Consider the following 8,760-nt stretch of genomic DNA (forward strand, 5'->3'; position numbering starts at 1 on the left):
CCTATCTATAAAACCTAGTGTAGAACACTGTCAGGGTTTCTAGGAACCTATCTATAAAACATAGTGTAGAATACTCTTAGGGCCCCTAGGAACCTATCTATAAAACATAGTGTATAACACTGTCAGGGCTCCTAGGAACCTATCTATAAAGCATAGTGTAGAACACTGTCAGGGCTCCTAGGAACCTATCTATAAAACATAGTGTAGAACACTGTCAGGGTTTCTAGGAACCTATCTATAAAACATAGTGTAGAATACTCTTAGGGCCCCTAGGAACCTATCTATAAAACATAGTGTATAACACTGTCAGGGCTCCTAGGAACCTATCTATAAAACACAGTGTATAACACTGTCAGGGCTCCTAGGAACCTATCTATAAAACCTAGTGTAGAACACTGTCAGGGCTCCTAGGAACCTATCTATAAAACATAGTGTAGAATACTCTTAGGGCCCCTAGGAACCTATCTATAAAACATAGTGTATAACACTGTCAGGGCTCCTAGGAACCTATCTATAAGGCATAGTGTAGAACACTGTCAGGGCTCCTAGGAACCTATCTATAAAACCTAGTGTAGAACACTGTCAGGGCTCCTAGGAACCTATCTATAAAACATAGTGTAGAACACTGTCAGGGCTCGTAGGAACCTATCTATAAAACATAGTATAGAACACTGTCAGGGTTCCTAGGAACCAATCTATAAAACATAGTGTAGAATACTCTTAGGGCCCCTAGGAACCTATCTATAAAACACAGTGTATAACACTGTCAGGGCTCCTAGGAACCTATCTACAAAAACCTAGTGTAGAACACTGTCAGGGCTCCTAGGAACCTATCTATAAAACATAGTGTAGAACACTGTCAGGGCTCCTAGGAATCTATCTATAAAACATAGTGTAGAACACTGTCAGGGCTCCTAGGAACCTATCTATAAAACATAGTGTAGAACACTGTCAGGGCTCCTAGGAACCTATCTATAAAACATAGTGTAGAACACTGTCAGGGTTCCTAGGAACCTATCAATAAAACATAGTGTAGAACACTGTCAGGGCTCCTAGGAACCTATCTATAAAACATAGTGTAGAACATTGTCAGGGCTCCTAGGAACCTATCTATAAAACCTAGTGTAGAACACTGTCAGGGCTCGTAGGAACCTATCTATAAAACATAGTGTAGAACACTGTCAGGGCTCGTAGGAACCTATCTATAAAACATAGTATAGAACACTGTCAGGGTTCCTAGGAACCTATCTATAAAACATAGTGTAGAATACTCTTAGGGCCCCTAGGAACCTATCTATAAAACATAGTATAGAATACTCTTAGGGCCCCTAGGAACCTATCTATAAAACATAGTGTAGAACACTGTCAGGGCTCCTAGGAACCTATCTATAAAACATAGTGTAGAACACTGTCAGGGCTCCTAGGGACCTATCTATAAAACCTAGTGTAGAACACTGTCAGGGCTCCTAGGGACCTATCTATAAAACCTAGTGTAGAACACTGTCAGGGCTCCTAGGAACCTATCTATAAAACATAGTGTAGAATACTGTCAGGGCTCCTAGGAACCTATCTATGAAACATAGTGTAGAACACTGTCAGGGCTCCTAGGAACCTATCTATAAAACATAGTGTAGAACACTGTCAGGGCTCCTAGGAACCTATCTATAAAATAGTGTAGAACACTGTCAGGGCCCCTAGGAACCTATCTATAAAACATAGTGTAAAATACTCTTAGGGCTCCTAGGAACCTATCTATAAAACATAGTGTAGAACACTGTCAGGGCTCCTAGGAACCTATCTATAAAACATAGTGTAGAACACTGTCAGGGCTCCTAGGAACCTATCTATAAAACATAGTGTAGAACACTGTCAGGGCTCCTAGGGACCTATCTATAAAACCTAGTGTAGAACACTGTCAGGGCTCATAGGAACCTATCTATAAAACATAGTGTAGAATACTGTCAGGGCTCCTAGGAACCTATCTATGAAACATAGTGTAGAACACTGTCAGGGCTCCTAGGAACCTATCTATAAAACATAGTGTAGAACACTGTCAGGGCTCCTAGAAACCTATCTATAAAATAGTGTAAAACACTGTCAGGGCCCCTAGGAACCTATCTATAAAACATAGTGTAAAATACTCTTAGGGCTCCTAGGAACCTATCTATAAAACATAGTGTAGAACACTGTCAGGGCTCCTAGGAACTTATCTATAAAACATAGTGTAGAACACTGTCAGGGTTCCTAGGAACCTATCTATAAAACATAGTGTAGAACACTGTCAGGGCTCCTAGGAACCTATCTATAAAACATAGTGTAGAACACTGTCAGGGCTCCTAGGAACCTATCTATAAAACATAGTGTAGAACACTGTCAGGGCTCCTAGGCACCTATCTATAAAACATAGTGTAGAACACTGTCAGGGCTCCTAGGAACCTATCTATAAAACATAGTGTAGAACACTGTCAGGGCTCCTAGGAACCTATCTATAAAACATAGTGTAGAATACTCTTAGGGCTCCTAGGAACCTATCTATAAAACAGTGTAGAACACTCTTAGGGTTCCTAGGAACCTATCTATAAAACATAGTGTAGAACACTGTCAGGGCTCCTAGGAACCTATCTATAATACATAGTGTAGAACACTGTCAGGACTCCCAGGAACCTATCTATAAAACATAGTGTAGAATACTCTTAGGGCTCCTAGGAACCTATCTATAAAACATAGTGTAGAACACTGTCAGGGCTCCTAGGAACCTATCTATAAAACATAGTGTAGAACACTGTCAGGGCTCCTAGGAACCTATCTATAAAACATAGTGTAGAATACTCTTAGGGCTCCTAGGAACCTATCTATAAAACATAGTGTAGAACACTGTCAGGGCTCCTAGGAACCTATCTATAAAACATAGTGTAGAATACTCTTAGGAATCCTAGGAACCTATCTATAAAACATAGTGTAGAATACTCTTAAGGCTCCTAGGAACCTATCTATAAAACAGAGTGTATAATACTCTTAGGGCCCCTAGGAACCTATCTATAAAACATAGTGTAGAATACTGTCACGGCTCCTAGGAACCTATCTATAAAACATAGTGCAGAACACTGTCAGGGCTCCTAGGAACCTATCTATAAAACATAGTGTAGAATACTGTCAGGGCTCCCATGAAAATATCAATCAAATTTTTGGTTCTTTAAGGCAAACACAGCCAAAGTTAGGCCAAAGTGAAGTGACATTATTATACTCTGGGGAGTCTCTACAGGGGAGGTGTTAAACCCCCCCCACATTTTTCCACAATGTGTGGATGGGATTTTCAGACACTTCAATGGAGTTGACTTCCTTGGTACTTTACAGGGGCCTCTTTCCCCCTATGAAGATACCAATATTATATATAATGTATGATTGGTGTGGGGGCCATGTTACAAGTTTGCACTGGAGATTTACAAATCTCTCCCATTGTCCCCCCATTCCCAAGGCATAAGGACTTGCATGTGACTATATCGTCTGTACACCAGGAACGTGTATTCTACTGATTACAGTCATAATGCTATCTCCAAAACAGTCAATAATAAATAACAAAAAGCCAACATTGACTTTTCCTTCAAATGATTTCCCCTGAAATCGGTGAGATGTTGTAACTCGCAAAATAGTTTGTGTTGGCAGAAACCAAAGAGGAGGAGAAAGATCACAAGGACACAAAAGAGGCATCGAGGGGAACTGGTAAAAATACCAAAAATAATACGTTCCTTCCAATAAAGCTACAAATGCCCCGCGTCTCTTATACCTGCAGTATATCTACGTGCACAGACCTTCAGTTGTTCACCCGCACTTAGAAGAACAAAAATCTCAGCAATCCAGATGGTAAACAGAACTGATAATGGCCTGAAGAGAGTCCGGGACTGATCAGATAACACAGAGCTTGTAGGTTTAGCTAAAAAAAAGACCCCCGAAATGTGACATAGAAAAAATATCATCTCTAATAGGGGAGGAGAGGGTTAATAATGTGAAGCTAGGTTCATGCACTGTATGATACTACTGGAATGGCTTAAGGGGACGTTCGCACGTAAGAATTTGATGCACGTTTGGTGGATTTGCCTTGAAATCTACCTCCCATTGAAAACAAGACCAAAAAATCCAGGGCTCGGGACTGCCTGCTGATTAGGCCCATTTATTTGGGTCTTAGGGTAAGTTCACACGGGGGGTTTTGGTCAGGATTTTGAGGCATATATGGCCTCAATGGGAGCCGGTAAGTTCTTTTTTCCAGGAGCCGTTTTTTCAGGAGCCATGCTCATTGTTCAGGCGGAAACGCCTCGCGATTCAGCCTGAAGACACTTCCTCCTCCGGACTAGGCCCATTCATTTCAGCTTAAACCGTAGTGGAGTGCGTGACTTGATGCTGGTGCACTACACCGGCATCCAGTCGCAGCTACCCGTACTTTGGTCCTGAAGAGGCCGCCTCAGGTTCCGGACCAAAAAACCAGCGTAAACTAACCCTCAGGCTACGTTAGGTTGCGGCTTTCCAATGCTGAATAGGTTCAGATGGATGGGCCTAGGAAAACCGGTATCAGAAGAACCTCTATTCCTGGCCATTTACCATTTGATTGTTGTCATCTGTGACCCCGGCAAGATCAAATAGGACTATCGAGCACCGTTGTCAAGGACCTCAAAATATAGGTAATGTCCTATTTTTGCCCGTTTCCATGGATCCATCCATACACTTGTGTATGGTTGATCTGTGAAAACAGGTGACCCTGGGGTGTGAAACTTTTTTAACGGACATTTGGCACCTCTTTTGTGTATATCTAGTCTGAGAGTTGACCAAACGTCAGTTGGTATTATGGGGGGAAGGGTGAGAAGTCAAAAGGAAACACTGCTGGCCCTATGGGTTCCGGGGTAACCTCAGAGGACAGTCCTATCCAGGGACTCCAAACGTTGTCTTAGTTCATGTTATTTTCAGATATCAGCTCTTCCATGTGCTGAAGATGCAGAATTTCTTGGATCCGTTCCAGCACTGTAGACATCTGTGAGAATTTCCAGAGCTTTGGATTTGTTGTTCTCTCTGCAACCTACAAGACTGTGATAAGGTTATGTAATATGTTCTTGTCTGTAGCAGAACCAGGCCATGTTACAGAAGAAGCAGAACACTCGCCATCCAAGAACAAGTACAACGATAATGGAACAAAGGTAACAAAGACAAATCGCAAAGGACAAGAAGAAGATAAGATGGGGAAGGGGGGAAAGGGATCAGAGACCTTGAAGGATGCAATAGGTATCCGAAGGGACCAAACTGATTGGAATCTTCCACCGTATTGTTGAGGGTGGCAGTGACGTATTGTAGGCTACGAACATCCTTCATACGAGTAACGCGAGCAGGGCCTGGAGGGGGATGGAGACTCTTCCAGTAAAGAGATACAAGCATTTTAGCAGCAGTGCAAAGGTATAAAAATAGTTTGGGCGTCTTCCTACCAAGACAAGTCGCATCAGTTAAGACTTTAACCTCCAAAAAGGCCGGATTAAGGATCAATCCCAGAAGATGTGAGACAATGTCCCCAGCACTGATAGGGATCTCTAAAAGGTGGAGGGGACATTAGAACAGTCCCTATTAAGTTATAAGCTCAGCCAGCTAGCTGGGGTTCACATACTTTTTTCCTGATATGCTAATGAGCTGTTTGGTGCAATGAAGACATCACCATTTCCTCACTACAGACTTAGGGCTCGTTCACATCTGCGCCCGGGGTCTCTGTTTTTCAGGTTTACGTTTCCTGCCCGGCCAGGAGACGGAAACCTGCAGTCATTTTGCAAAGCCATTCATTTGGAAAGTGTCCGGCCATGAGCGACGTTGAGCACAAAACACTCACCGGCGCTCACATCCGCACAGGTTTCCGTCCTTTCCCCCATCCCCTTCTGACTCTATTGTTGCAGCAAGATGTTTGCTATTCTTTCATTGTTTGTTGTTCTCCTCCTTCCAGCCGGGAAGACAAGAGACAAAGCAAATGTGGACTTTGTCCTCACAACTGGGCGGTTAGTCTTATATGTCTTGTATGCCAAGGACCTGAATATCCACAATACAGCCCTCACGTCACTGCCTTTTATAGTCATGGTTGTTGCGTTATAAAAATGGAATAAAAAGTAAATTAAGAACAAAATAAAAAATGTTGGTGACCATTAAGGCCCCTGCAGGTCTGGTCCATAGGCAACAAATACAGCAGCTGTTCTACAACGTTCAGCCATAGCCTTAAGGCGAAGACCCCATGTAGCAACTGCAGCAAAAAAAGCTGCGGGCTGGATAAACCTCAGCGGCCATCCACTACGGTTTTCCCGGCAGAGCGGACTTTCTGCTTCCATTTCCATTTCCGTACGTATAATTGACACGCTGCGATTTCCAGAACTGTCCATTGTTGGAAATGGCAGCGTGTGTGCTGTGAATATTTTTCCACTATGTGTGGATGGGATTCACGTTTTGCAAGGACTATAAAACACCACTTTTTTTCCGCTTTAGCCACGCGGGGCCACGGCCTAAAGGGATTTTCCATGACTATAATCCTATTTATATTTGTGTACAATGAAACATATTTTTGCAAATATTCAGATTTAAACATTTTGCAGATTTTCTTGGCGGTGACATCTTTTGCAGAGATCAGTCGACAATGGATATGACCATGAACCCAGGAACGTTTTATAGTCCGGACCTTGTCAGATACCCAGTATCCCCAGCAGATATCGGCCTATTTCCCTACCTCCCTGGTCCTGCTCATGGCCGCCTCCGCTTCCCTTTCTGCTATAGGACGTAGAAGAGGGGAGCAGAAGCTGCTGTGAGCAAGCCCAGGCCGCGAACCCCGACAACTGCCACTATTAATATACTACGGGGTCTTTACAGTATAATTTTCAGAGACTTAGGGGAGGTGAAGAGACATAAAAAACACCGTTACCTACCCTGCATCTGGTGTTACTCCTAGCAGGCTTCGGGCCTTTATGGTAGGATATTTTTTTGCAGCAGTCACCTCCTTTACAGCGCACTGATGATCACGGTGATCATGTAATAAGTAGATAATACACAGAACATACCATTCACAGTAGGTGACTTTACAGCTTATCTACTCCCCCCTCTGCCCGGGTCACAGAGGACACCTAAAAACTCTCCCTCAGAAGTCTGTAGATCATTGTGTCTACAACCCATGGTCCATCTTCAGCAGACAGGAAATTAGAAACAATTTTAGGTTTAGCAGCAAGAGTTAGAATTGCAGAATTTTTGGATTATTTTTGAATAATGGAAGATTAGAAACAACACCAAAAATTCTTAAAACATAAAGACACTTCCCCTTAACTTTGGATTGTCTACAAATTTAAATATGGTTATCAGCTTATTGTCTAGAGACCCTGCTAAGGCAAAGGACCCACATAGCAAAATGCATCTCGGTTTTTCCCGCAGTGCTTTGCAGAGAAAGTTTGCAGATAGTTTTGGAAATTTCAGCATGTCCCCTGAACGTATCCGCAAAGTGGGGACGGGTTTCACTAGAATCAGTGGTGTAACTAGGAATGGCAGGGCCCCGTGGCGAACCTTTGACATGCCCCCCCCCGACCGATGCCGAAGACCCCGACCAACCCCCCTGCATTCCTGCGTGCACTATTATGCCCCATAGTTGCCCCTGCACACAGCATTATACCCCATGGTGGCCCCATCACCCAGTATTATACCCCATAGTGGCCCCATCAACCAGTATTTTGTCCCTCAGTGGCCCCATCACCCAGTATTATGCCCCATAGTTGCTCCATCACCCAGTATTATGCCCCATAGTGGCCCCATCACCCAGTATTATGCCCCATAGTGGCCCCATCACCCAGTATTATACCCCATAGTGGCCCCATCACCCAGTATTATGCTCCATAGTGGCCACATCACCCAGTATTATGCCCCATAGTGGCCCCATCACCCAGTATTATGCTCCATTGTGGCCCCATCACCCAGTATTATGCTCCATGGTGGCCCCATCACACAGTATTATACCCCATAGTGGCCCCATCACCCAGTATTATGCCCCATAGTGGCCACATCACCCAGTATTATACCCCATAGTGGCCCCATCACACAGTATTATGCCCCATAGTGGCCCCATCACACAGTATTATGCCCCATGGTGACCCCATCACACAGTATTATGCCCCATAGTGGCCCCATCACCCAGTATTATGCTCCATTGTGGACACCCATTAACAATTATTATACTCTGGGGTCTTTTCAGACCCCAGAGTATAATAATCGGAGACCGAGAGGGGATACCAACATAAACACTGTTACTTACCTCTCCCTGCGCTCCCCGCTGTCGGCTATCTTCAATGACGTCAGGGAAGTCATGTGACCGGGGACTGCGTCGCGACGCATAAGGACGCAGGCTCCGGTCATGTGACATCTGAGACGTCACACAAGTAGGCCCCGAAGCCTTCATGGAGCGTGGAGAGGTAAGTAACACTGTCTGTTATGTTCACTTACCTCTCCCAGGCCTCCGATCATTATGCTCGGGGGTCTGAATAGACCCCTGAGTATAATAATGATGTTTGCTGGGCCCGCGGTGTGACTTACCAATCCCGACCCCTGCCAGGATCAGTAAGTAAGTAGGGCCGGTACCGGTTGGAGTAACTCCAGCTGGTAGTGGCCTATTAAAAAAAGCAACGCAGCGCTAGTGGCTGTCGCTGGGCCCCTAATGCCCCGGGCCCTTTGGCAGCTGCCTCCCCGGTAGTTACGCCACTGGCTAGAGTTCCATCC

This window comes from Leptodactylus fuscus, chromosome 5 (genome assembly GCF_031893055.1).
Source record: "Leptodactylus fuscus isolate aLepFus1 chromosome 5, aLepFus1.hap2, whole genome shotgun sequence".
Taxonomy (NCBI): Eukaryota; Metazoa; Chordata; class Amphibia; order Anura; family Leptodactylidae; genus Leptodactylus; species Leptodactylus fuscus.